This window comes from Chelonoidis abingdonii, chromosome 2 (assembly GCF_003597395.2).
Source record: "Chelonoidis abingdonii isolate Lonesome George chromosome 2, CheloAbing_2.0, whole genome shotgun sequence".
In the NCBI taxonomy this organism is placed as follows: domain Eukaryota; kingdom Metazoa; phylum Chordata; order Testudines; family Testudinidae; genus Chelonoidis; species Chelonoidis abingdonii.
Window position 1 is genome coordinate 151,891,891 of NC_133770.1, and position 8,370 is coordinate 151,900,260.

An 8,370-nucleotide genomic window follows, 5' to 3' on the forward strand; every position below is an offset into this window, starting at 1 on the left:
ACTAAGAGGGACTGCTGGTCTGCCTATACCAGCCATGCTTTGAAATGTGGCCACATCCTGACAGGGCCGGCACTTCCATTTAGGCGACCTAGGCAATTGCCTAGGGCACCAGGATTATTGGGGGGGGCGTTATTTTGTCCGGGGGGGTGGCAGGCAGCTCCAGTGGACCTGCTGCAGTGGTGCCTGTGGAGGGCTGCTGGTCCCGCGGCTCCAGTGGACTCCCACAGGCACGCCTGCGGGAGCTCCACCGGAGCCGCAGGAACAGCGGACCCTCCGCAGGAACGCCTGCAGCAGGAACGCCTGCAGCAGGTCCACTGGAGCTGCAGGACAGGCGCACAGGGCGGCAAAATGGCCGTGCTCCTAGGGCGCCAAAAACACTGGCTCTGCGCCTGCATCCTGAACAAGCACCTGGCTGAGTCTGGTGAAGGGAAGGGTAAGGTGAGTGTCACAGACAGGGATAAACTGGAAGAGGCTGTGATGATGGGGCAAAGCGGGGGGAGGACAGCCTGCTTTATATAACATTCCAGCTATGATTGGACTATTGTCTCACATTTTGTTGTGTTACTGTCATTGCAAAAACTTAAAAGGAAAGGGTTGCATTATTTCCTTTCTTTTGTGAAAAAACAGGAAACTGGAGTTGTGCTCCTCAGTGCAATAGCACAGGAGAGGTGGGGGAGGCTGGAAAAATATTCTACTATATTGTTGTAACTGATCAGAGAGAAAGGACAGCACAGGAAGGGCTGTGGTGTAAGGTACAGTGCATGATTCATTCTTTTTATGACTTCCTTCTGTTCAAATAACCCCATCCAAGAAACTTTCCTACAATAATCCCCCAATGAGTTGATAAGATAGATAGACATAGAGCTAGAGCTAGTGACAGAGACAGAAAGAGATGGGGCTTGATTTTTGTGGTGCTGCACACCTGAAGCTCGAAGTGAATCCAATAGGAGAGGTATCTGCTCAGTGCTACCGAACATCTGGTCCCTAGATGACCTAGATAGTACATGATGGGTAATGTGGGATATAGGTTTTGTTGGACTGAGGCTGGCCACATTACTCATGTGAGGCAATGCAGCTGAATACAATGGTTCTGCAATTCATTACATGGTTCCTCAATTTATTATGAGTCCAGTCCTGCTGTGTGACCTCAATTCATATTGATATTACTGGGAGTTAAGGCAGTTAGTACCTTGCAGGATTGGGCATTACAGTGTGTGAGTATCATCCACATGTATGAGATTAGATAAAGAGAGGATGAGTGAGGTCCAGTCCCTAGAAAAGCCACATAGAGTTAACTATCTAGCTATGCGGGGACTCAAGCTAAGGATTTACTGGAAATTGATCTCTGACTGGCACAGTAAAATATCGCCTGGTGTTATACATTGTGATTGTGATTGTATGTATTGCCCAGAGCCATAGCTATTCAAAAAATACAATCACTGACAGTTTTATTCGGCTTCATAAGGCAGTGAGATGTAAAACTGAATTTGCAGAGATCTCTGTCTGAGGAGGGGTGTGGGGGTAAGAATGGGATATTGTAATAAGTTAACTGTTAGAAATGTATGAACTTACGGCACTCTGAATACTGTAGGCCTTGAACTGAGAGCTACATCATCTGACATATAGTCTGTATTGTCAGATGGAGAATGTATTGTCAGATGGAGAAGACGGTGGTTTCATGCCTGAGTGTTAACTATTCTATTAATATAATAAAAATTAATGAAACCTTGTGCGTACATGGGGTTTACAGCTTCCAAAGGATGTGGAGATGTAAATTAATTGGAGACACTGTGGTGAGAAAGCTACTATAGGGCTTGATCCAAACCCACTGAAGTCAATTGATTGACTTTCACTGATTTGATTGGACTTTGAATCTAGACCATATTGGATAATTGTATCTTTCACTCTGTATTCTGTCCTTCTGTCCGGAATAGCTGGATTGGTTTCCAGGCCACAAACCAGCTCTTGCTGGGCTTTCGTGATCACAATCAGGGTTGTTTAATCTTAGCCAAGCACTGATATCTTAGAGCAGAGGGAATGGTTTCCCATGCCTAAACCTCAACTTTGAAATACCTGGACTCAGGAATCTCAGGCTTGAATACCAGTGGGACTGAGTCACCCTTTCCTCCTACATGTGTGAATTTCCTTTCCATTTGTTATGTGAGTGTGTTTAGGACAAGACCTTGTTTCGGTGGCTCTTTTCAGGAATAACCCAACTCGGTATTTATACTGTGCTTGTTGCTGTAGTGTCTGAACAAGCAATAACAGTGCAGCTTGGCATGGATAGAAGGCCCTTTATCCAAACAAAATTGAACCAAGCTAATCTCAGGGTGTGGGGAGCCCCTGGGTGAAATACCTTCCTTTGTGGTGTGAAAGAAGACACGAGGGGCTAGCAGTTACAGTCATGCTGTAAACCACCAACTGCAGGCTATATTTCTGCCCAGATGGACTGAGCCTTTGTTATGCTCCAGAAAAGGGTTCCTGCAAAGTGCTGATCTTAAGTCCCTCGCAAGTCCCTGCATGATGTTTTCCTGCTCCTGGGGGTTTGTGTTGTCACTTCTGTTTGAGTTAAAGCTCCACCATGAATATTGTTTAAATACATCTCCTGTGCAATGAGAGGCTAAACCAGTCCTCTCCTCTGCACCCCTGGAGACTCCTCTGCTGTTGTTCTCCTGCAAAGGTGCTGTGATTGGGTTGCACAGAGATGCCAACCCCAACTTCACAGGGACTCTGCACAGCAGTTGGCTGAGGGAGGGGCAGCACCAAAGTGTCCATAGGGGCATGGATTGTTTATCCATCCATTTATTCATCACGCCATCCATCCACAGCAGGATCCTTCCTTCCATCCATAGAAGGATATATCCATCCATCCATCCATCTATCCCACACAGCAGCATGGTATCTGAATGCATCACAAGAAAATTAACTGGTAATGTATCCTCCCTCTGCTAAGATCACGTTAGGGAGCTCAGGGAAGCTTCCGTGGCTGGCATAAAGAAGCCTTCATGCACATCCTTCTCTTTCTCCCTCTTGCCCCTTATGTATCTCCTCAGCACCTGGCCCAGCTACTTGAGGTGGGTGCTGGGTGGAGGATGTAGCTCTCAATACTCAGAAGTGTGCAGTTTGCTTTTCAGAGCTGCCCTGTTCCTTTAATGCAGATATACTACATTTCCCAGAATGCAGTGTTCATAAAGGGGGCGGAGTCAGCCTTTGAAAAACATAGTGTAATTTCTCGTTAAAAAAAGAAGAAGAATCAAAGCATCAAGCGTCATGTCTAGGAATAGAACGGGAGCTTTGCCAAATTATTACAGAAGATGAGTAATCCACTTAAGTCATTCCTCTAAACACCATTCCTTGTAAGAAAATTAAAATATCAGCTTACATCACCAAGTGCAGCTCTTAGCCTGGATGAGATGTGCATACACAATGTGAAAATGTTACACTGGGATTGCAAATCATGAGTAAGATCTGGAGGGCAAATGAATGGCTCATTCAGGATACAGATTTCAGAGCAAAATATGTGCTCACTTCCAAGCAGCAACAGCTGGACATAAAACACAGATGAGAGATCCACAACTCAGGGAGAAATTAGACAGTGGCTTATAATAATTAAAAATATGTTTATATTGCCCCTTCTCTTGCCGTTTTGGAGACCCGCACCAGGGTTTGTAATTAACAAGGACGAAGGCCAGAAGAAGCTGAGGGTGAGTTAGCTCAGAGGCAAATAGTAACTTTTAGTATTTACAGAGCACTTTTCATCACCAATGGAAAGCATTTCAAGGTTGATTTCATCATTAGTCTCAACTTTACAGATGGGGAAACCAAGTCATTTGGGGGGAGGGGGGGAAGGATAACTCAGTGGTTTGAGCATTGGCTTGCTAAACTCAAGAGGTGTGAGTTCAATCCCTGAGGGGGCCATTTAGGGGGAAAAATTGGAGATTGGTCCTGCTTTGAGCAGGGAGTTGGAACTAGATACCTCCTGAGGTCCCTTCCAACTCTGACATTCTATGAACCCAGAAATATTTTGCTCCAGGTCAAAAATCAGCAGAGCTAGGGCTAGAATTCACACCTTCACAACCCCTGTTTGGTGCCTCATGCATTAACTCCTGTTGTGTCTTACAGTATAGCTGGGTGAATAGAGCAAAAAAGTCTTTGTGAATATACTTTGGATTCAAGCTCTCCACTATGCACCTCACTGGTGTGCACTAGTGCCCCTAAGCCACAAATGTTCAGGCCAGCAAGTCTCACTCTCACCCCTGTTGTCAGAAAGCAAAAGCCTCATGAATACCAGTACAATGGTTATCATGATCAGGAACTGAACCAGTAACCTCCAGGGCTAAAAAAAGCACAGGGCACAGCAGTTTGACAACTTTTGACTTGAGGTTATGGCTCCTGTAGTAACAGCTATAACAGAACTCATTCTCTGTGGATTTGGCACAGAGGGTGACAACCCACTCAATAGTGACTTATACTGGTATGTATATCCCAAGTGTATATACGCTGGATATGCCCAACACAGCTCCATCCAAAATCTCTTCTTATCGCCCATGTAATAGATTAATTGAAAAGCTTCCAATTTTCATGGATAAATCGCAAAACAGACCAAAAGAGCCACCTCCCATTTAATAAAACTGCCTTAGATCATCCAGTCAGAACCCAGAACCAATGCCTTGTGACTCAGCTCGCCCAAGATACCATGCAAATAGCAAATATTAGTAACCACTGACTGGTGTACTAACCATTCTGCGATCAAAAATTAATTTTTGCAAAGACTAGAAACGCTTGAGATGTGCAAGTGACCTTTTCACTCATATCACATACCCCACCACTGGGACTGCACTCATGCAAGAATCCACACAGGCCCTGGAGGAAGCACAAACTTAGCAGGCCAAGGTCTACCTTCAGTTACACCCAGGCAATTTCACTAAGGGCAATTGTACAGGCCCAGGGGATGCCGCCAAATTCTGGCCCTGTGCTTCTATAACCCACAGGTCAGCGTGTGACTCCTTCTCATCAGAGCTTTATCCACAGAAGATGTGAGCCTGCTACAGTTCTAGCTGTAAAGACTCCTGCATCTAACTCAGGAGTCATCTAATGCTGGAGTCCCTGTTTGGCCAAGATGGTGTCCATCACACATCTGTTTAGGAAGTGACTCTTCCCTTTATGGCTTGGCCGCAGATGCTGTTGTTTAGTTAACAGCATAAATGGTTAACCAGGTACCAGAGGAAAGGACAGACATGGCCTGATTTTCAAAGGTGCTCAACACCATTAAAACTAGACAGCCAACTCCTCATTCTCCTGTTCTCAGTGCTCAGCTGCCATGCACACCCCTGGCACCATCTCTGCCAAGGCCTTGTAGCATCACTACCAGTCTCACTACTGCACAGAGGGCTTATGCCTCATACAGGCCAACTCCTTGTTCTGTCCAAGGATCTCAGTGCTCCTGACAAACATATATGCACTAAGCCTCACAGCAGGCAGGAAAGAACCACTATCCCCACCTTAGAGATGGGGAAAGGAGGCACAGGAAGATGAAAGAGCTTGCCCAAGGCTACCCAAAGAATCAGTAGAGAGATGAAAATAGAGCTCAGGAGTCTGGACACCTGGTAAGAGCCGTGCTGTAGATTTGCATGTCTTACATTGTACTCCTCTGAATGTAAATGGCATTCAAGGCCAAGCCTTGTTCAACCAGACTATTTCTATCTATTGTAGTGAAACAGGAAAAGTTACCGTTTCAGCCACAAACAATCTTCTAGACACACTGAAGGAGGTCTCTGTGCTAAGAGGAGGGCTCAGAGTTCAGCTGGACAGTCCTGCTACAGTTCCAGCTCCACTGAGCTGGCTGTCCATGCTTAGCCCAGACGGTCTTTGTGGTCCAATCAATGGTCACTTGCTGTGTTTTCCAATAGGTGCCCTAGCTGGTTAGGCTGGGTCCAGAATGCAAGAAGGAGATGGAGGAGAGTGGTGGTAAATACCAGTTCACCTCTAAGTCCAGAGGAAGAGCTCTGTGGTTGCTTGTATTAATTCTACCAGCGGACAGAGTGGTGGGCTGTGAGTCATACCAAGACTCAGGGAAGTGGCTTGTGTGTGAATATATGTGTATGTGATTAACTCTTTCATTACTGGAACACCTGGGCTTTTTGGGGCTGTTGTAACTGTGGCTCGGGGTGGCTTGCTGAATGAGTGTGCCGTACTTTCCAATAGCAGAACAAAAGCTTCCTCTCCAGCGAGCTGGGTGTAATATCAGCACCGCTGCATCAGTGAGAGCTTGGGAAGCAGACATGCAGGGCAACCAGCAATCTGAACTCCTCAGTCTGACTGATGGCCCCTGCCCTCCATGATGGGACACTGAGCCATCCATCCTCCAAAGACACCAGCTCTAGCTGGTAGGCACCAAATAATTTCACCACTTCTTGGGTGCTTTGTGGCTGATACAGGTTTGGTGAGTCTCAGCCCAGGGATCATATGGACTAGTTGGCCCCTTGCTGGCAATCTGAGCTGAGAAGCTCATGAGACTGAATGCCCCCCATCCAGAGTAGTGGGAACAGAGGAATTTCTCTGCTGGGTCTGCCCCAGGATCCTGCATTTGGTAGTGATGAATGCCTGATGCTTCAGATGAAGGCCAAAGCCACCATGTGCCCTGGCCAGTGGTGCATCACTCTGAGGGGGAAACCTCAGCAACAGAGCAGCCTAGCACCCAAATTCGATGCAGAAATGAGTGGCTCCAGTTCCACCCCTCCTCCTGCCAGTGCAGGACTGTTCCCTACCGCACATTTGCAAGGGCAGTGGTTTTCAACCTGTGGTACACAGACTGCTGGGGGTCCACAGAGTATATCTAAGATTTCCAAAGGGGTCCACACCTCCATTTGAGATTTTTTAGGGGTCTGCAAATAAAAAGAGGTTGAAAACCACTGTGCTAGGGCTTTGTCAGGCCAGAAATCTCCCCCTTCCCACAGCAGAATGTTTTACAGCCTCAGATACCTCACTCTGAGGCAGTTTTCCCTGATAGATTCAGGTCCCTTTATTTAAACCTCTCTCTTCTATTTACACTCCTTGGTACCCTCTTCAGTGAACCCTCTGTCCCTTTCCTCAGCTACCTGCGGCTGCTATCACAATGCCATCTCAGCACTTAGCCAGCCTGGTTGTTTAGCTCTTTTAATCTTCTCCCACAGGTCAATCCGGACTGACTGCTCACGTTGATCTTCTTTTAACAATCTCCAGTTCACCAGGATCCTGCTGGTACACAGGGACCCAGACCTGAATGGAGCATTCTAGGAATGGCTGCACCAGGGCCACAGAGTGAGGGACTTTCACATGCCTGTTTCATGCTGATGCTCATGAGCAGGGGATAGATAATTTCATTAGCCTTTTTTTCTTCCCTCTTTCATTGCAAACTCATGCCTTACATGCTATACCCTCTCACTTCCATGTCTCTTGGATTCCTACTTCCCCACTGCCTCCTCACCACTGTGCATTTGTGACTGTCTCTACCTTGGTGCTATGGGATATTATTCCCAGCTCACATAGATATACACATGGTAGCTGTGTTTGAGCTAGTGTGCTAAAAATAACAGTGTAACCAGGTAACACGGGCAGTGCCTTGGCTGCGGGAGGATGTACCAAGGGGGTCTGGGTGGATATGTACTTGGGTGGCTAGTCCGAGCCACTACTCCAGCTATGGTGCTATTTTTAGCCTGTTAGCTTGATCAGAGCTAGCGCAGATACATCTGCACAACCTGGGATTCACACCTCCCAGCTACAATGTAAACATAGCCTGGGTTTCAGATTATTGCATGTTATCTGCACTTTTCCACACTGAAACTCAGGTTGTTATTTTTCTGCTCAGGTTTCTAGTCTATCTTTGTGATTTCTCTATCCTCACAGATGTTGGCAACTCCTCCCAATTTACTGTCATCTGCAGACTTGGTTGAAACTCAGAATTCCCATTCCATAGGTCATTCCCACATTTCAAATTTGTTTTCATTCCACTTCCAAATTTCCTGTGAAACCAATTTTTCATAAATATTTCCTTTGGGGTCAATTGAAATGTTTCATTTTGATAAAATCCAAAGGTTTTGTTTTATACTGTAATTTATAATATACTATCAAATAAAATACATTTCAAAACAAAAAGTTGCTTTGAAACAAAAAATGGAAACATTCCCTTCCAATAAGGTCAAAATGTCCTGTCCCCATTCCCCCTCCCTCTCCTGAAATCACTGTTTCCATGCAAAGGTTCTATTTCAACAAAACAGCATTTGCTGATGGAAAAATGTTTTGTCAGAAAAGTTCTGTCCAGCTCTAGCTGTCTGAGCATTTCAGGAACATGCCATCTGCTCTTTTCTCTGAGACGTGCCATGAAGCACCATG